The following is a 22,485-nucleotide window of genomic DNA, read 5'->3' as shown; positions in this document are numbered from 1 at the left end:
AGTAGAAGACCCCCAAACAGCCAAAAAGCAAAAGTACATAAATGGGGACTTAGTCATAACCAATCTGGCATTTTTTTGGGGACAGCCAGTGAAAGACCTTTGTGTTAAACTCATTCAAAATGTTTTCTCCTGTATGACTTTTCTCCATGCCAAACATGGCTAGTGTTGCATGTTTCCAAGCAGCTTTAAAAACTTGGTCCGGGTCAACACCTGCGTTTAGCTTTGCTTTAACCCCTGAAAAAGAGACCCAGTGTGCAGTGATGCACATGTAATCAGCTCCTGCGCCACTGGTCCACATGTCTGTTGTCAGATGTATAGTGTGAACAGCACTCTTCTGCAAAGCTGCCCCAATCACCTCCAGCACATCTTCATGTAGTGCTGGAAACGCAACTCTGGCAAAATAGAACCGGCTAGGAGCCTTCCATTTAGGGCAGACCGCTGCCACTAATTCTAGAAAACCAACCCCTTCTACAAAAGAAAAAGGGAGAAGGTCCAGAGCTAGCATTTTAGCCAGCTTAGTGTTATACAGACGCGTCAGTGGGTGGTTGCGTTCATATGGCGCGTCAGAAAAAAACATGTTTCTAATGTTGCCCTGGACCAAGCATTTACGGGATGATGATGATGATTTCTTTGACCCAGTTACGCTCGCTGATGAACTTTTTCGCATTGGTGTCTCACTCTCTCCCACACTCTTAGTGTGGCTCACATGGGGTGTGCTGCTGACAGGGGTACTGGGTGTAAGTGAAGTGTTTGACACGTCTTCTTCCTCCTCGTCATCATCAGATGAAACATCAACGTTTTCTTGACTTGCAATTCGGGCTTCCTTGATCTCCTTTAGGTGCGCAAACCATTGGACAGCGTGCTGTCTCCTAAGATGACCTCTCTGGCCTCCGGTCCCATAGTTGGTACCAAACTTACCACGACAAACTGCAAGCTTACAAACGCTACAAATGGCAAAGTTTTCCTTTTTGGGCAAACACTAAAGAAGTCCCAAACTGGGGACTTGAATTGTCTGTGGGGGCCGGAGGAGGCGGCGATACTGGTGGTGGTGGTCATGCTGCTAATGCCAGATGAAGTGGAGGATGTGGATTGCCGAACTTTAGTACGTTGTGCACTTTCACCACCGCTAATTGAGGTCGAGGTGGATGGAGGTCCCTTCTGGCGAGGAAGAAATATGGAAGCGGTACGTGTTGGTGTACTAGTTAACTCCAATGATTGTGGTGTTTCCACTGCCTCCTCGTCGACAACATCATCATCACGCTCAGCAGCTTCTCGGGCTAGGGTCAAAATGTCTGTTTGCTGCATGCCCGCTGGGGCTGCAGTGACCTTTATGATGACTGGGTCGTCGTCGTGAGAGTATTCATCAGCAGCAGTATCTGCCACTTCTTGTTGAGCCTCATCACACTCCATAAGTATGAGACTTTGGACGAGTTTCCTTTTACGCTTAACTACCTTTGTCAGATCATGGTGTGCCTCACTCTCAGACGGCAGTGGTGCTGGTTCCCAATTTTGATCCGTATCATCAGAAGGAGGTGTGCTTGAAGAAGATGTAGACACCACCCTTGATCTCTTCCTTGCTAGGGGTGTGGAAGAAAATGAATGATCATCAGGAGGAGTGGCTTCCTCAAATGATACCTCGCCTTGATTGTCGATTTCCTGATGTGCCCCTACTTCGGGAGGAACAACTATTGTGGGCACTTGTGACCCTCCATGCACCTCTGCTTGCACATCTCCTTGCGCTGCCTCTCCTTCCACTTGTACTTGGGCTTGTACTTGCACATGTGGTTGTTGTTGCGGCTGTGGTTGTTCAACACTCGTCAGATGAGTTACAACAAACTGTGTTGATTGAGGGACATTGCTGCTACTTTCTTGAGATGAGCCAACATCACTGGTCGATGGTGATTGAACAACTAGACTAAGTGCCTCTGCAGCACTCAAGGGCTTGGACTTAAGTTGGCGTGGTGGTGGTGGTGGCACTGAGCCCAATGGAGCAGGGGTGCTGCTCCCAGCTTGGTCCCCAGCAGATCCCGCTGCTGCTGCAGGCGTACTAATTTTTTTACTCCCAAAAAATAAGGTGGGCAGCACACCAGTCTCCTTGGTAACTTGCTTCTTCTGCTCCTTACTGGCAACTTTCTTGCTAGAGGAGCTACAGGGAACTTTTTTGGGGGCCATCTTCTTCAGAGCAGGTCAGAACAGCAGGCCGCAGTTGCACGAATTGCAGAGTTGTCTGTGGCCAGACGTGACGTCGCGTGACGTTATGCTGCACACACACACCGCTGCAGGACTTCTTCCTGGCACTGGTGGTTCTCTTGAGTCTTGTGCACCTAAAAGCAATGAAAGACAGAGGAACATCAGTTCAGTTATACACCCCAAAAAATCGAAAATCACAGAAAAATCAGCACAATCCCAAGCCCTCCATGATGTTTAAATTCAAGACACCCCACAGAAAGACTAGGCCCATGCACCACTCCCTACCCCTGGGCATAAAGGTTGAAAGCTAGGCAAAATGGTTGCAGACCTAAGAACACTGCCTGCATTCAAAATGGCCCCCTGCCTCCCAGCACATGACCAGGGCCTGCCTGTAGCAGCACTCAAAATGGCCCCCACCCACATGGCCTGTCCCCATGAACACCCCAAAAAATCGAAAAACACAGAAAAATCAGCACAATCCCATGCCATCCATGCCCTCCATGATGTTTAAATTCAAGACACCCCACATAAAGACTAGGCCCATGCACCACTCACTACCCCTGGTGAAAAGGCCACAATAGCCCAAAAAAATGAAAATCACAGAAAAATCAGCACAATCCCAAGCCCTCCATGATGTTTAAAATCAAGACACCCCACAGAAAGACTAGGCCCATGCACCACTCACTACCCCTGGGCATAAAGGTTGAAAGCTAGGCAAAATGGTTGCAGACCTAAGAACACTGCCTGCATTCAAAATGGGCCCCTGCCTCCCAGCACATGGCCAGGGCCTGCCTGTAGCAGCACTCAAAATGGCCCCCACCCACATGGCCTGTCCCCATGAACACCCCAAAAAATCGAAAAACACTGAAAAATCAACACAATCCCATGCCATCCATGCCCTCCATGATGTTTAAATTCAAGACACCCCACAGAAAGACTAGGCCCATGCACCACTCACTACCCCTGGGCATAAAGGTTGAAAGCTAGGCAAAATGGTTGCAGACCTAAGAACACTGCCTGCATTCAAAATGCCCCCCTGCCTCCCAGCACATGGCCAGGACCTGCATGGAGCAGCACTCAAAATGGCCCTCACCCACATGGCCTGTCCCCATGAAAACCCCCAAAAATCGGAAAACACAGAAAAATCAGCACAATCCCATGCCATCCATGCCCTCCATGATGTTTATACTCAAGACATCCCACAGAAAGACTAGGCCCATGCACCACTCACTACCCCTGGTGAAAAGGCCACAACAACAGCCCAAAAAAACAAAAATCACAGGAAAATCAGCATAATCCCAAGCCCTCCATGATGTTTAAATTCAATACACCCCACAGAAAGACTATGCCCATGCACCACTCACTACCCCTGGGCATAAAGGTTGAAAGCTAGGCAAAATGGTTGCAGACCTAAGAACACTGCCTGCATTCAAAATGGCCCCCTGCCTCCCAGCACATGGCCAGGGCCTGCCTGTAGCAGCACTCAAAATGGCCCCCACCCACATGGCCTGTCCCCATGAACACCCCAAAAAATCGAAAAACACAGAAAAATCAACACAATCCCATGCCATCCATGCCCTCCATGATGTGTAAATTCAAGACACCCCACAGAAAGACTAGGCCCATGCACCACTCACTACCCCTGGTGAAAAGGCCACAACAACAGCCCAAAAAAACGAAAATCACAGAAAAATCAGCACAATCCCAAGCCATCCAGGCCCTCCATGATGTTTAAATTCAAGACACCCCACAGAAAGACTAGGCCCATGCACCACTCACTACCCCTGGGCATAAAGGTTGAAAGCTAGGCAAAATGGTTGCAGACCTAAGAACACTGCCTGCATTAAAAATGGCCCGTGCCTCCCAGCACATGGCCAGGGCCTGCCTGTAGCAGCACTCAAAAGGGCCCCCACCCACATGGCCTGTCCCCATGAACACCCCAAAAAATTCGAAAAATACAGAAAGATCAGCACAATCCCATGCCATCCATGCCCTCCATGATGTTTAAATTTAAGACACCCCACAGAAAGACTAGGCCCATGCACCACTCACTACCCCTGGTGAAAAGGCCACAGCAACAGCCCAAAAAATCGAAAATCACAGAAAAATCAGCACAATCCCAAGCCCTCCATGATGTTTAAATTCAAGACACCCCACAGAAAGACTAGGCCCATGCACCACTCACTACGCCTGGGCATTAAGGTTGAAAGCTAGGCAAAATGGTTGCAGACCTAAGAACACTGCCTGCATTCAAAATGGCCTCCTGCCTCCCAGCACATGGCCAGGGCCTGCCTGTAGCAGCACTCAAAATGGCCCCCACCCACATGGCATGTCCCCATGAACACCCCAAAAAATCGAAAAACCCAGAAAAATCAGCACAATCCCATGCCATCCAGGCCCTCCAGGATGTTTAAATTCAAGACACCCCACAGAAAGACTAGGCCCATGCACCACTCACTACCCCTGGTGAAAAGGCCACAACAACAGCCCAAAAAAACAAAAATCACAGAAAAATCAGCACAATCCCAAGCCATCCAGGCCCTCCATGATGTTTTTATTAAAGAGACCCCACAGAAAGACTCAGTCCACCCACCACTGAGTACCCCTGGGCAAAAGGCCCCAACAACAGCCCAAAAATCGAAAATTCCAAAATTGTAGTTGCAGCAACTGTAATGCCCCAAACAAACTTACTTGTGAAATTTCTAATCCAAAAGTGATCAAAGAAAGTCAAAAAGGCCTCAAATCCAAATATCCAGCAGCATCCACAAAAAGTAATCCTTCCAGGTGAACAATCCGAATGAAAGTGACCTGCACATGAAGAAAGCACTGGGAGGAGCCTGCTGGACAGGAACAGGAAGTTGGAGACTGTGGGGCACTTCCTTCCTCCCACCCCCCCTCCCAAAAATGGACTCCTTGCAAAAAAAAGTGCAGGCAAATGTCAACCTGAGGAGGTATTCTGATAAAAATCATCATTTCCAGAAGGTTTATGCTGCTTGCTGGTGGATTTCTTGTGCAGAATTGCAAATTTTGTATTTTTCTGAGTGCGAGATTGTTGCTGCCCGCCGCATCTACGTGTTTGCAATTGCGAACTCCCGCGACACGTGATCACGGCGTACGCGCGTTGACAAACTCTCGCTGTGCAAGGTGGCAAGCCGCGATGATGTAATCGCGGTCGCCAAACTCCCGCGGGATCCCGCAGCAAGATCCAAAATGGCGCAGCACTCGCAAAATATTGAGAAAAACAACTCGGCGAACGCTGAATGACGGTAAGTGAACGCCGCACGCCGCAAAATTGTATCACCAAGAAAAAAAAATCCGCTGCGTGCGAATTTGCGGATTTTGCGGGAAATTCACGAATCTCGCGGATTGCGAATTTACCGAAAATCCACAAAATCCGCGAGCGGAACGGATTTTCCGCCCATGCTTAGTGTCATACTAATTCCTTAATTTCCTTCCACAACAGATTGATAACAATGATGTGCTGTCATCCCCCAGTTTATTCTTGTCCTTGTCTGGTATTTATCTTTGTCTCACCTTTCCCCTAATCCCCTTTCCCAACCATTAATCAAACCCCTAATCCTCTTCCCCTGGGCTGTGTGAATAATTGAACTATGTCACTTAATTTACACCTCAATGGATTACACACTTGTTGGGGTGGATGTGGTGAAAGCTATACCTATTTATTGCAGGATCTTCTATTACCTAAGCAATAGACCACAGTGGCCCCATTTACCCACCCACACATAAAAGTAAACCATATTTTAGATATAGAAAAAAATCTGTTGTCAGCATCATCATTCAGTCCTTGTGTTACGTAAACACTTAACCTTGTTTAATCTAGACTTTGAGTCCACTTTTCATGACTTGAGGATTTCTCAACTTTTGTTATGATTAAATACTAGCTCCCCATTGCTCAGAAGAAGTTACTATTGCTATTTCTGTTACGTTATCACTATTAGGTATTCTTTGTTGTGTCATGTAGTAGTCTGTTCTCAATTCTTTGTAAAGCTATGATATATTTTATCACCCACTAACTCAGTGCTTTTAATTCCATTTGGTTGTCTATGATGGACAATCCTTCTGATTAATTCTACAGTTGGAGCTCACCTGGGTGGGAGTTGAACCTTGCTTGTGAAATTGCTACGTCTTCCCTGCTATTGCTTCATCTTTATTCAGGTAAGAGAATTACGGAGTAAAGTGAAACTGTTAAGTTAGTAATAAGTAAGCAACTAATTGCTACTGCACATAAGTAATCATTTATCTAGGTTGTTGTTGGCAATATGGGTCACCACACCATCCCCTTAATGGTCAAGATAGTTACAAAGGGAAATAATACAAGGTTATATACCTAACTATAAGTATCTGTATTACACTATTATAAACAGAACAAAACAGACTGCACCAAAGAGCAGCAGTCCAATGCAAAGATAGAACACAAATGAACTGATTAAGGCCCACCTCACTCCCCAGACAAATGTACTCATTCCAAATGAATGTCTAAGCAAAAGCCCAACTAAAAACTCCCAGTCCCAACTACCTAACCTATCCTCTCCACCCACAAAAAGTCCCTCCCACAATAAAACATACAAATGGACTTAGAAAAGGACATTGGCAAAACAGGTCTGCAGCTTGCCCAGGCTCTGCTCAATGCTCCTTAGATGGCTTTCAATGTGGACGAGCCACTGCAGGATGCAAGCCTGAAATTGTCTTTCTGAGCAGAAGGGGGTGGCAGCAGTAGCAGTCAGGGCCACCGACAGCTGGCAGCCGCACTTGCAATGTAATGGGCCTTAGGCTGGGGTTGGCTTGCTGAACTGGGTTCGGGGTCTGAGGCAGCTACTTCCCCCTCTTCATCTCCCATGGCCACCAGCTGCCAGTATTCAGACTGGATGGTCTCCATCCTCTGCTGCCGCAGAGAGCACACTATCTCTTGCCTGGTGGGGTACTGCTGGTAGACCAGCAGGAAAAGCTATTTCGAGAAAAACAAAAAAGACAAAAGACACATTTTTTACAATGGTCTGTGAAAACACTTACTCAAAATTAAGTAGTGGCTGGCATAATGGAAGTACATTGCTGGTCCCCTAGGGCCACAGGAATTTGATGTGATTATGATTAGGCGAGTCCCAGGGGCAATTGAATTTTACTCACAGATGCCTCACATAAGAAGCACTGACTTTCTTTCAGAAAAGTATTAAAGTGGAATAGCACCAGATTTAAAAAACTATATTTTTGATCGGTTTACTTTTAAATAAGCATGGGTGGAATTTACAAATTCATAATCGCGATTCGCAAAAATTCGCACAATTCCGCGAGCTTGGTAATTTATTTTTTATGCGAGCTCGCAAGATTTTTTATCTAGTTCGGGAACGAGAACTTGCGCATGCGGTCGCAACGGTCGCAAACATGTTGTTTTCACTTAACCAGCCTGCTCGCGATGCCTTTTTCCTGCTTCGGGTCACAATGACTTGTTCGCGTTTGCAATTTCCTGTTTCGGGTTGCAATGACGTGTTCGGGTTCGCAATTTCCTGTTTCGGGTCGCAATGACGTGTTCGCGATCGCGGCGTCGCTCGGCCAGCTATCAAAATCTCGCAGCGCACGCGAACAGGGAGGAAAACTCGTCAGCAAACGCAGAATCACGGTCAGTCAATGCCTGCGCGAAAAAAAATCCGCCAACTCGCGAATTGCGGATTTTTGGGCAATTTCGCGCGATTCATGAAATTGCCAAAAATTTGCAAATTCCGCAAGCGGAACGAATTTTCCGCCCATACTTACTTTTAAAGATTTTTCTAGTGAATAAACAGACACTTTAAGTAGAAACATACAAATAAATTACCCTCTCAATAATGATTAAGGCGTTATGCGCTATGGAGTACAAGTTTTTGTGCAAAATTAATATAGGCGCTCTTTCCCGTGCTTCAGGTACTTAGCTGCTGTTGGCAGCTGGGGCAGCTGTAGTTGAAAATTGTCTAGCTTTTATTCAAATGACCCAGCTCTTCTCCAAATGCCTTTCACTTTCTACCCTGGCTCCAAAGAGGCAGCTGAATAATAAATAAGATACTGTGTAACACACATCACATATAAAATGCGGATATTATTATCCTGTCTGTGGTAAGTAGAGAGTGGGGAAAATGATGCACAGCACTACAGAGAAAGAAACGGCCTATACAGATTGTATTTAGCACATTCATCACAAAGTATCCAATAAGTGAAACTTGAAATCAAATCATGCACTTAGTCCCACTTTTCTCATTGGCCTCAACCACCACCACACACTGGGGCATATTATCAAGGGGGTTTATCTCCGCTGTTTGGGCTTTAAAAGCCAAGAAAGCGGAGATAAAATTATCTCCCTATTACCTAGCTGTCGCTAACACCAGTTAGCGACAGCTAGTAGGAGATAGCGACCATCTTGGGCCCCACTTTGCATGTCAGAGAAATTAATCACTAATGACATGCAAAGTGGGTGTGCCAAGATGTTAGCGACTGGAAACAGTCGCTAACATCACTATCTCCTATTACCAAATTTTGGAGATATACGCGCTAAGCGCGAATATCTCCAAAAGCTAACACCTGCCCTGAGCAGTTCTTAGCCATGTTATCCAATGGGAGGTGGATAACATGGCTAAGAGCATTAGCTCGGTAATGCCTGAATATCGCTGACTTTTCAGCGATATTCATGCATTGCGGCCGATTTTTATCGCATTTGCGATAAACCTTGGTAATACCAAGGTTTATTAGCGATAAAAATCGCCGCAGGTCGGCGATACATTTTTGTCTCTAACCAAGCAATAGCGATAATTATCGCTATTGCTTGGTAATATGCCCCATTATTTCCTAAAAATTAATTCAATGGGCAGTAAGGAAAGGAAACTTGACTTAATCAACTGCAGGGTAAGGTTTGAGGGATAAGGCAGGTAGGTAGAGCTTTTGCTATAGAATAGAGGATTAACCTTGATCATTGGTTTGTCGTGTACCTTCGCTTTAGCTTATTCAGTCACTGTAATAGACTAAAGTCTAAAGGGAAAAATCTAAAAAGCATTTAAAAAAATCTGTTACAGGAAACCACAAAAAATATTAGGAATCTATTCCCATGGAAATAAAAATGTGACACATGCAAAGAATGGATTTTTCAATGTTTTGATAGGCTGGGATGGAAGAACGTAGGAAAGAAAAAAGGAGTGAAGTACTAAGAGGTAACTGAGTGGGCAAAGGGAAACACATCTTGTGTGTTCAGTTTCCAATGCATTGAAAACTTTGTAAATGCTGAATTAACTGAAGCAGACACACATTGCACAGTAGTCAAAAATTGAATCATTCTGAACTTTGGACATTGGTGGTGTTATGCCAGACGAAGGGAAGGTGGTTATGAATGATGATGTGCAGAATACTTAACTGCCTCTCTTAACAAAAAGAGTAATTCAATGGATTAGAACAAAAACTAAAATGCCCCCCACTAAGAACCATAGCTTTGATAACAATAAAACAAAGTAAGCAAATTAGGTGAGCAGCATCCCCCTCTCCAGAAGAGCACCCTTAGCACCCTTTTTAATTCATCCAAACAATTATGCAATCATTTCAACCTTCAGACAATGCTGCAACTCTGTTTCTCTACTTGATCTTCAATAGCAGTGCATTACACATGTATATTGCTCAGGTCTGAACTGAGACGGAGTTACTTTGAGTCAGGAGGAGGACGGAAGAACTCAGGGAAAGACTACCTCATCAACAGCTAGAAAAAAGAAGTTATTGACTTCAAAGGGAAACTATGACTCCGAGGCTTAGTACTTAGCTATGTGGACTGGAGAGAGGTGCTTTGATTTTGGAAATGCTGCTGTGTGTTGCACTGGTAGCACAAATGAAACTCTGAGTACTTTTGTTTTTGCTTTACCTCTAAGTCTTCTTGGCACCCTCCTCATAATGCTTGCCTTCCTTTTTCCTTCTCCTTCACTCTACAATACAGTTTATGTTTTACAATCAGCAGGCCTTCTGGTCTTTTGCAAAAACGAAAAGCAAAAGCTGAGCTCAACTCCCCTGATTAGCTACTGGACCCATCCAGATAGGAACCAAAGAGTGCTGGACATTCCTGAGGAGAGTAGAGGTGCACCACCCAATTTGGCAATAGATTATTATTTTTCTTTTAAGAATCGTATTTTAAAACTAGGTGAGTTGACTCCTACAGAACTTTCAAACCAAGAACACATAACATTTCTATATCTGATAACTTGAGTCTTTGGGGCAGAAGGGCTGCCTCCAATGCATTTAACTGTAATGTGTCATATTCATTCCTTCATTTCCTTCCGCAACAGATTGATGACAATGATGTGCTGCTCATCACACAGATTAATTGTGTCCATGTGCAGTGTTTATCTTTGTCTCACCTTTCCCCAAATCCCCTTTCCCATCCATTCATCAAACCCCTAATCCTCTTCCTCCGGGCTGTGTGATTAATTGAGGTATATGACTTAATTTACAACATGAATGGAACCCTGTACCTCACCCCTTATCATCCTTTCATTCTTCCTAATATATTCACTCATAGCCACTATGATTAAGCTTTACTTTCCCTAATCCAGTCTTTCACCAACATTTCCAATCCATTATCTATCCATTCAGTATCATCCTTTTTTTCAATTGTCCTTTTTTCTCATCCATCCATTTACCCAATACTCACTCTTGCATCTTTTCACACACCCACACATTCTTTCCTTTTACTCATATGCCATTTCACCCATCCTTTCTTTTAACTTTCCGTTCTTCCCAATTTCCATCAAACCATAATTTTTAGCATACATTATGTGATCTTTTGCTGAGTTGCAGGTAGAAGAGGCTATAACTCAAGCATTGATGTATGTGGCTGGTAAAGTGGGTATTAACGGTCACAAGTGAGTCATGATGATGCCCTTGGAGCGAGTGAATATAAGAGTAATTGTAAATAAGTAAGCATTGTGAATTACCACCGCCCATCCCTCCTTCTGCTTTTCCAACTCCAACCAAATCTTGTTTTCCTCCTGCAGTGGCCCTTCAGCTGGTAGCTCTGTGTATGGCTAGAAAATAACATTTACATTTTTTTAGATGCCAGATATGCCTCCACTTAATTTTTTTAATGAAACAAAAAAAAAACGCAAAAACATTACAACAGGTTGATTAGCATGGCAGCATCACTATCAAAAATATAATTCTGGGCATTTTGTTGGTTAACAATCTTAGAAAAGCCAGGTAGCCAAACTAAAATGTTTTGTAATGGAGGTGCAGAGTTGTAGCCTATGATGATGAGTCCTTGAAGCACAATGAAGGGTGGCATAATAATGCTCAATGAAAGACATATGGTGTTGGTTGGCACATGCAATGAGACTTCATACTTTCCAGACATGCTGCACGGTCATGGGAACTGCAGCTATACTGTATACATGAATTACACAGCACAACATTGGGGGGTTGTTCATGACCATGGCTATTCTATCATGAACTGCTAGAGCATGAGCAAGAAAAAGAAACCTCCTCAAGAAACATACAAGTTGGATATTGTTTGTAATACTGGTTTATATGATCCTGTGTTCTTCTCAGCAGACAGTTCTTAGTCTTACAGAACCACACGATATATAGGGAATAGGGAAAGATAAGCAACAAAGCAGAAGAAACTACAGATTACTACAGACCAGAAAAAGTCAGCTACCTAAAAAATAACCATGACGTAAGGAAATAAAATGCTGAGATAACAGGATTATATAACAGAGTTGGAAAAAAAGGAGACAGTATACAAAAAATAAACAGGGAAAATCAAAAGTATTCAAAAAGTGGACAGAGGTAAAAGTTAGGGAAATAAAAATAATAAATAATAGCACTTACTGGGTTTAGAAGAGCCCTCAGCAATGGTGATGGGGGTTGGCACCTTCTCACCAGCTCTTCCTGGACTTGCCTCTGTGCTGCCCCTCTTCTTGCCCTTGGGTGCTGATGTAAGAAATAAAGAAGATAAAAAGAATATATTAGTGGGAATGTTAATTGCCACAAAATTATTATGAAAGGCATAAGCAGTAAAGTTGTACTTATCTAAATCAGATGAACTATAATATTATTCATGACTATCTTTAAGTTGGCCATACTAATTCTAAAATCACTATACGAAGTTCCCTTAATAACAACTACATTTGGAACTAATGCATTGTAATGAATGATCTTTGATTCAATTGTCATTTCTAAACCCCCTTGAAGAACCAACTCAGTCTCCCTTTTTTGCAATGAATAGATGCATACCAATACTACATATCACTGGGAAATTGCTTGAGGCTGTATGACAGAGCAGCATGTTATTCAGATTTGTTTTTTTTGGCATTGTAGAAGACATACACAACAAATCAATAATTCTCACTGAGCCCCACAATCTCCAAGCCTAGTAGGTCAAGCAGGTCCTTCTCCCTATTTTCTTATGTTTTCCCAGAGGGGCATCAGCTGCTGGGTGGTGTTGTGGACCTGGCTTGTGTGCCGCACACACCTGCACACCCTGCCCCATCAGCCTATGCTCCCAAAGGGGGTATCCACTGCCAAGTTTGCTGTCAGCATGGAGTGGTGTGGTGCTGTGTGAGAACAACTAGTGCCTCCACCCCCACCTCACAAAAGATTGCACATGGCTGAACCCCCTGGAGGCACCGCCATCTGCAAGGGAGGCTGCTGCTGCTGGCTGTTCGGGGGGACCTGGCACCGCCGCTCATTTGGTCACTCTGCTCTGACATGGCGCTAAGTTGGGTAAAGTAAAGAATCAGGAAAAGGAACGAAAGAAGGAAGGAAGGAATGTGGAAGTGAAGGGAAAAATGGAAAAAAATTGAAAATTCACAGACACAAAAACACACACTAATACAATAAATAAAAATAAAGGATAGAATAAGGTTGAAGGCGGAGAATTACATGGATTAAGAAGGTAGTCAAAAACAGGACCAGTATCATATACAGAGTAAGAAAACAAGCTGCAGCTCCCATGCAAATTTGCAAATTGTGTGGGGCCATTAGCATCTGAGTTTGAACATGAGAAGGTACAGCCTGTTGTGTTCGATATAAAACACAACGTGAACAGGCTTGCTAGGAAACTCCAATGGCCCGTGGAACTCCATTTAGCCTGGTAGAGTTTTTTAACAACTCCACAAACTCATTAGGGATGGGTGTAACTTGTGGAGTTGTATTCCATGGAGTTACTTAAAAACTCCATGAGATTCAGAGTAGTTCCCCTTGACCATAGAGTTCACAGAAGACAGACACTATGATGCTGAGCATTAGCGCCAAAGTACACTTTCTTCACCCTTGGTTTTAAATGTTCCAGCAAAACTCCCCTTCACCACTGTTGCTGATACAACATAATTATTCTAGCATGGCTGACATGATGAATTAATAGTCTGTAGTACTTTTGAAGTAGACGAGCGGACACATTTTCCTCAGAACAGATTGATCTAATTCTTGGCACTTGACAAGAGGTATATCCAGACATTAATTAGTTACACAGGAGTCTCAGTTTAAATGACCAGACTGTTTATAATGGGTCTATAGACCCAGTGACCACAAACTATTACCTGCAGGCAACTCTGACCCATCAAAAATGACAAGCCACTATGCTCGCATGTGAGAATGCACGGTTTATTGTGAACCGCCTCTGTCTAAAAACATTCAAAGTTTATGTAAAGTGAGATTCAAATGTGTCACTGCATATGTCAGAATTGCTATGCTAGGTTTTGTACAGGTGTTATGCAAATTGTTAACTTTAAAATCAAAACTACATCTGCAACATCTCAGTGTTTTGATAGTTATTCATGCGCTCCCCCTTTAATTCCACTGTCCCGCCCCCTGAATTCAGTAAATACGCATGTGTGGCAGTTGTTTAACATGTGCAAAAATAATACACATGTAAATGTTTGCTTCATACCTGATATGAAAAAGAAGAATAAATGGCAGCCTCTCCAGGAGCGCTAAGGCACCGGGAGCACAAGCTGCATCGTCAGACACTGACCACTTCATTGCTTCCTACCCGGGTCACAGAATTGTAATGAAGGCAGGCGGGAGCCTCACTGTTGGAGAAAATGCTACAGGAGCTACAACCACAGGCTTCATATTTGCAGCAACAAATGCAAAGACTGAAAGAGTGAGTGCATTTCCTCAAAGGCAGAGTGGAGGATGCAGAGGGGCACTCTTAATGCAGTAAAGTTAGGATAGTTGGAATGTCCGAAGGTTCTGAATGCCAAGATATGGTAGAATTTGTTTGTGGTGGACCAGGCCTCTCGTCTTTCTTCTCCAATGAGAGGGCACATTGGGTCCCAGAGGCCACCCTCCTACTGGCACCTTGCTGACACTAGCAGTTTCCAAACTTCTAAGCTTCATGGATCGAGATTCAATTTTGAAGGATGCATGACAGGCAGGACAGCTTTGGAGAGGCATGCATCAGCTCCTTGTTTTCCCCTAACTACACATGAGCAGCCCAGCACAAATATGCAGCCTTCCTAAGTATCACGAAGAAACTCATAGAGGTGGGCCTGAAAAACCCATTACTTCTCCCACCCACACTTAAAATTCTATCAGGACGAAAATGCACTTTTTTATGGAAGCTGCAGCAGTCTGAGACTAGTCTAAGAGCCAGGGATCTTCATTGCTGGCAGACTCTCCACCCAAATGGAAAATTCAAGCAACTATACAATGACAAAGTGCCTCAGGAGGAAATCTGAACTGCCACCAGCCTCAATGGCACCTCCCTCCTAAGAGCAAGATCAAATTAGTCAGGCTATATTTACTAAGCTTTGTTTCCATGTTTGCATCACAAAAGTGCTGCAAAATATTTTTTTTTAATTTGAGAAATTCACTTAAAGGTACTGCAAGGCAGTGCCCAGTGCTGCTTTGCATTGATTATGCCCATGGATTACTCCATGAATGGTGCATGGCCATTCCCATGGAACCTACCGTGGTTTTAACACAAGAACACCGTCCACTAAAAAAGTAGACGTGGTTTTAATTCAAAAAATAATGCCTCTTAAAATAGGCCCTGGATAGCATAAATACTTTTATTTTTCCTTTCTTTTCTGACTTTGCATGTGTGCTGCACTGTACATCACTTACAAAGTAGGACATTTGTTTAAATGACTGTAAGCATAGTATTTTACAAAACCTATACCAGACACAGTCAGGCACCTTTGCACTGCTGTGCAGAGGTATTTATGTGGTGTTCATCAGCCTGACTCTTTACCAGCGCAAGCAACAAAGTTGGAAAATACTGTAGGAAAGTGAACCTTTTTGCATGGTTTCCCCCCACATTTTGCCTGATGTTGATGCTCTTTGACTAAGTGTGCCCTGGGTTCCTCCTAATCAGGCACAGGGCCTATGTTATTTCCTCAAAACTTTACATTTACAACCCCAGTTAGCACCTCTCTGGCCACATGTAAGTTCCTTGTAAAAGGTACCGTGGATACCAAGGGCACTGCGCCCAGGGAAGGCCTCTAAGGACTGCAGCACCTATTGTGCCACCCTCTGAGGCCCTGTACCTTAACACACACACTTCCCTTGTAGGCTGCATGTTTTCGTGCAGGCAAGTCTACATGGCACCATGTCTACAACCCACTGCCTCTGGTATACATACCTACAACCCACAGCCTCTGGCATAGGTTAGACACCCCCTTAGCTGTGTGCACTATACCACCGGTGAGAGTACAGGTGCATGAGCCCTGTACACCTAGAGTGTCTAAGTCCATACTTAGACATTGTAAGTGCAGTAAAGCCATAAAGAGCATATGGTCTCGGAAATTGTCATTACAAACTCCACAGCACCATAATGGCTTTTACTAAATTCTGGGAAGTTTGGTAGCAAACACCTCAGTACATAAAAACCACACTGATACCAGTGTGGGATTTCATGCCAAAAGTACTCAGAGGGCATCTTAGAGATGCCCCCTGAAAAATGACCTAACTCTAGTGTCCTGGCTGAGTGGCTGCTCGACAGCAGTCACCCCAGACATGTTTCTGGATCAAAGCAAATCCTGGGCAGAGGTGCCAAACTTCCTCCACCCCCCCACCCCCCCGGGTCGGGCAGGATCCACGAAGGGGACACTTGAAAGGCTTGCCATCTTTGTGAGTGGACACAGTCATTTGCTACTCCCAGCAACCAGCCCTCACCGGTTCTAACCCCCACTTTGGTTAGGGAGAATCTGCAGGAAAACCAAGATAGGAGGAGAGGTGTGCCTACCTTTGCCAACTTCTCTCCTCGGGTGGGAGAGTCATGGCAGAGCACAACTCTCAGTCCCCATTATCTTTAATATGGGGGGACCCAGCCAACCAGAGAGAGGCTTATGCCCCTCCCACTGAACGGTGGCTTATAGGGGGTGTACTCACCCCAAGGAAGGGACCCATTGGTCCCAACCGGTACATACCTGAAACACAACAACATTTTGTATTTAGGGGCAACCCCAAACCTTGCCTCCTCCGATAAGCAAGACTGTCCTGCACTAGAATGTGTCGCTCTTCTATTTTGTGTTTCTCTCTTAATATGTTGCTTTTCTATTTTGTATTTGGTGATTCTCTGCTATGTATCTGCTGTAAAGCGCTCCAATACCCTAGGGTCAGGCCAGTGCTAGAGAAAACCTCTTAAATAAATAAATAAAAGACCAAAGAGCCCTGCTTAAGGAAGAGGAGGAGGACACGATTTGCCTTGGACCCAGCCCTCCCGGCCTGTCCCGACCTTGACCTGCTCCAGAGGAATCCCAGTGTGTCCTGCAGCCAGCAGCCCCCAGAACCCAAAGGACCTGCCCTGCATTCCCTACAAAGAATTTGTCTCCTGTGAGCCACCAGACTTGATCAAGAACCAGACTCTGGCCAAATCAACAAGTCTACACTACTCTGCACCTGACACCCACGCCCCGAGTTTGAGTGGCCATACACCACAAGGAGGACCCCCAGCTATCCTGACGTGGGCCCTGATGAACCCTGACCTACCTCAAGCCTCCTGCTGATGCCTGCAGCATCTATCTGGAGATTCTCCCGACAGCAAATGGAGCTGTAAGGAAACCTGATGCCTCAAGACAATCCTCCAGATAATCTTGCTCCCGGAGTCTCATATAACTCTTGCTGAGCTAGTGAGCATTTAAAAGCATTGGCATACTTAGATGTTTTTAATTAATTTCTCCGCTTATATGAGGGAAGCCTTTATCAGATTTCAAGACAGAGTCCCATTCCAAGTAGGTGTAGTTGAAACAGACCTAGAGGGCTGATTTGTCCTAGTCAAGAGTAAACTGGATGGCGAAGCAGTGGTCATTGGTGATATCTAGGCTCTGAACACTAAGCAGTAAATCTTCGTCCACTAGCCATCCAGTCAACTGCAAAAATGACGCACATCCCATTGATATTTGGAGTTGACTTTAATAATATTCTGGATGACACACTAGCCATATCATATCTGCCCAAAAAGCCCAAATGATGCATAGCACAAAGGCAATATCACAATGGTCCTTTAAAAAAATATTTTTTTTCAGTGAGTAAGGAAAAGAAAACAATTTCTCTTTCCCCCGTATTTTTTAATACAACCCAGTGCCCTCACCCTTCCCCACCCTTCCCTGCATTTTGATACATCACAAGAATTTCATAGGCAGTGCAGACAATAAGTAACTGAAAAAAGAGGGCATTATAGGTTTCTAGTATACAGCTGAAGAATGCAACTTATTTTCAGTTCCTTTCTTGACAGTGACGCCAACGTGCATTAGTGAGGTTTTTATATCAAAATGATTTCATTAATAGAATAGAAAATCGCCATCCATAACAAAAACACTGTGAGCTCTAATTACATAGCTAAAACACTTAACAAAAAGCGAGTAACCTCTTATTTAATTTAATCTTTTAACAACAAATTGAAAGTATCATACTGCGATGCATGCAGCAAAATTGGTGCTATTATAATAAGCAGCCATGCTTAAATCTAGTTTCCCAACACCATTTCTATAGCTGCATAAAAGATTCACAAAGTGCAAATACAGTTTCATAGCCCAGCTCTTCAGTCATGTTTAGGAACCAATTTTTAGCAGCAGGTTCAGAGTGCAAAAGTGCAGAATTCATAACAGCTACAATGTTAATAATGCTATCGGTCCTCACTTCTATTTCCATCACCTAGTTACAGAGCAACACACTATAGTCATGAAATGAAAATGCAGATTAGACCGACAGGTGCTCCATCCAGTTGGTAAAATATTGCTAAATTCCAATCCCTTTCTTTATAGCCCTATGTCACTTCTGCTATATATAGCTTTCTCTAGGTTATAGGTCGCCAATATATTTTTTTTAAGTTTGATTTATTGAAGAAAAAGGGGTAAGAAAAGGGGGAAGGGGAGGGGAAAAAGAAGAGTTACAATAAGCAAGTGGAGGGAATAAACATTTGAAAATAAAAATTCCATAAAAGTAAGCATTACAAGCATGAAAATTTGTGAACATATCATGAAAAGTAAGATACATTAAGCAAAATACAATATATGGAAAACTCAATATTAGTAATAGTCAAAAATGTGAAGAAATAAACAGGAAGTAAGGAAATCACGGGGGCTTACTAACTTCAACTGTATCTGGAGCAGGGGAGGGATGAACTGGAGCTGATGAGGAGAGATAAGTTACCAAAGGGAGCCATAGCAGGTCACGCTTGATAGCTAGGGAGATGGGAGATACATAGTTGGTGTCTAAACGGTGATTAAAACAAATTGCATTACACCAGGATTGATAAGTAACATTTGCAGCTTGTTTCCTATTAGAAGTAATAACATGTAAAGCTACGGCAAGGAAAAGGTCAAGTAAAGGGTAGTGACTGGAGGGATGAGGAAGATCTGACGAGAGGGAACCAAGGAAAACTAATGAAGGTGAGAAGGGGACCTGAAACTGAAAAATCCTTTGAATTTTCTTCCAGACCGACTGCCAGAACTGGGAAATAGGAGGGCATTCGAACAACATATGTTTGAGATCAGCAGAGGGGCATGGACAGGACCAACAAGAAGAGGGGGTGTCTGCTGAAAAACGGGATAAGGCAAGTGGGGTAAATAAAATTCAGTGATAGATGAAAAATAAAGTCTGGGTAGTGTTAGCAGCTCTGGAGGTTTTATGAAGTTTAGTCCAAATTTTATCCCAAAAAAGGACCGGCCAGGTCTGAGAAAAATCCAGCTCCCACGCAAGTTCAGTACGAGATTTTAATCTATCATCAGTAAGACGAAAAGAATTATATAAAGTGGATGCAGAGGGAGAAGTTTCTAATAGGAGGGAAGTATATCTGCAATCTGCAGGAATCTCATTGGAAGATGGAAGAACTTGAAGATATGAAAGCAAGACTGGATAAAGGGTGTTATATTGCGTTCGGGTAGAAGTGGGTAGAGAGAAAAGAGATTGAAGATCCTGAAATGAGAGAGGTATATCTTGAGTCAATAATTGAGATATCCAGGATATTCCTCGAGAATTTCAAGTTTTCCAATATATGGTACGGTTATTTATTTTGAGAAGAGAATTATTCCAAATCGGTTGTTCGTGAAGAGAGAGAAGAGATGGATAGGAAGAATTTAAGTAAGGAGAAAGGAGTTTACGAGAGTGTTAAAGAATAGGAGAGCGGAGACGAGTTAAGGAAGATGTAAAAGATAAGAATTCACGAAAGGTAAAAGGGGAAATGAAGGAAGATTCCATGTTTAGCCAAACAGGGGGGTGATGAGGCAAATCAGATGAAAACCAGCGAGTCGATTGTTTCAGGGAAAAAGCACGATGATATTGTTTGAAATCGGGAAAGCATACTCCAGATTGAGACTTGTCTTTATGTAAAGAAGCGAGGGCTATTCGAGGTCGTTTACCGTTCCAGAGGAATTTCAGTAACAAAGAATCAATCTTCTTAAAGAAAGAGTGGGGAATGTGTGAAGGGAGCATGGAAATAGTATAAAGAAGCAGGGGAGAAAGCATAATTTTTATAGAATTAAGTCTACCCCACCAGGACAAAAAGAGCGGATGCCAACGAGTGATAGCTGTATCCATTGTTTTATATACATAGTCAAAATTTAGTTTGAGAGTATCGGACAACAAAGTAGCAAACCAAACCACTAGATATTTGATTTTGGATGGTTGCCATGAAAAACCTGTAGAGGAAAATAGATGTTTCTGACAAAGAGGATTTAAAGGTAGAATTTCACACTTGTCAGCGTTCAAGCGGTACCCGGAAACTGCAGAAAAAGAAGAAACTTGTTGAAGAAAAGAAGGAATGGAAGTGGCAGGGTCGGAGCAATAGAAAAGAATATCATCGGCGTAAACCGAAAGTTTGACTTGTTGGGAACCAAAATGAAAACCTGGAAATAGTGTCGTCTAAACGAATTTTAGTAAAGAAGGGTTCTAGGGCTAAAATAAAAAGTAGGGGAGATAATGGACAACCTTGCCTAACTCCTCTATGTAGAGAAAAGTAATCCGAGGACATTCCATTAGCAAAAATAGAAGCTTGGGGGTTGGAGTAAAGTAAAGATATAATAGAAATAAATTTAGGAGGAATACCAATCCAACGTAAAGCCTGAAACATGAAGTCCCACCCAATCCGATCAAAAGCCTTCTCTGCATCTAGAGGGATAGCCACGAAAGGAAGAATGAGAGAAGAAGATTTGCCAAGTATGTTAAGAAAAACTCGGGAATTATCTGATGATAGACGCCCCTTGACAAAACCTGATTGTTCTGGCCCGATGATATCTGGTAAAAGAGGGTTTATACGTAAGGCTAATATTTTTGCAAGAATTTTATAATCAGTGTTGACCAAAGATATTGGTCTATAATTTTTGCAAAGGGAGTGGTCTTTGTCTTCTTTTAGAATTAAACAAATTAAGGCTTGTTGAAAAGAGCCACTAGGGGCGCCGGCATCAGAAAAAGATTGAAATAAAAGTAGGAGTTTAGGAAGAAGAAGAGAAGCAAAATGGCTATAAAATTCAATTGTGAAACCATCCGGGCCTGGGGATTTACCATGGTGAAATTTAGAAACAGCAGGAGAGATTTCAGAAAGAGAAATGTCCTGTTCCAAAGTGTGGAAGTCAACATGAGAGATCGGGGGAGAAGGGACAGAATTAAAATAACCAAGAAGATCATCAGTCGTAGGGGTTTGTTCTGGAGTATAAAGCGTATCATAGAATTTAGCAAATTCTGTAAGAATTTCTTTATCTTTAAAAGTGGATTCACCAGAAGAGGTTTTAATAGATTGGATTTTTGTGCGTTCTTTACGAATCTTTAAGTAGTTAGCCAAGAGCTTCCCCATTTTATTTTTACCTCCATAGTATCTAGAATTACATTTAAGTAGGGTATTAGAAGCGGCATCTGTTGTAAATTTATTAAAATAGGTTTTTGCATCAATAAGAGCTTTAAGGGATGATTCAGATTTAGAGACGTAATAAGTATGTTCTAAAGCCTTGATGTCAGCTAATATTTTCTCCGATTTGGCCTTTTGTAATATTTTCCGCCGTGATACAAAATTAATAATAAAACCCCTAGAAGCTGCTTTAAAAGAATCCCAGATCATAACAAAAGATGAGTCAGAGGTTTGATTTAAAAGAAAAAATTTGTTGGCAAAGGCAGTAAATTCAGTAACAAAAGTGGGGTCTAAAAGTAAAGCATTGTTAAATCGCCATCTGCCAGATTGTGGGGAGAATGGGAGTAGATCAAGGTCTACAAAAACTGGGGCATGGTCTGAGAGTAAAATGGAGCCAATCTCTGAACGAATAGCGTGTTGGGATAAAGGGTACTGAGAAAGATATGATCGATACAGGATTGGGATTGATGAGGAAGGGAAAAGAAACTATATTCACGAACGTCAGGATTGCATAATCTCCAAAAATCTACTAGGGCATTATTTTTAAAGGAATTCAGAAATTGTGTGTGCATTTTAGAAGGAGTAAAAGTGACTTTTGAGTGTCTGTCAAGGAAGGGATCCACAATCTGATTGCAATCACCAGCAAGGAGTATATAATCTCCAGTAAGGGCAGACAACTTGGAAGAAATAGCCAGCCAGAAAGATCTATTGATTGCAGTAGGAGCGTATACATTGAAAAGGGTAAGAGGACTGTTATCTATGAGTAAATTAACAATAAGCCAACGGCCATCAGCATCACATTCATGAGTAATCGATGAAAAATTTAACTTTTTATGTAACAAAAGCACAACACCATTCTTCCTAGATGTCGTAGGAGAACAGAAAACATGACCTACCCAACAGCTTTTAAGTTTCAAAGCCTCCGGTTCATCAAGATGAGTTTCTTGCAGAAGGGCAACATCAGATTTAAGTCTTGCTAAATGCGAGAGAACCCT

The sequence above is a fragment of the Lissotriton vulgaris genome, chromosome 1_1, assembly GCF_964263255.1.
Source record: "Lissotriton vulgaris chromosome 1_1, aLisVul1.2, whole genome shotgun sequence".
Classification (NCBI taxonomy): Eukaryota; Metazoa; Chordata; class Amphibia; order Caudata; family Salamandridae; genus Lissotriton; species Lissotriton vulgaris.
This window is presented reverse-complemented; position numbering follows the sequence as displayed.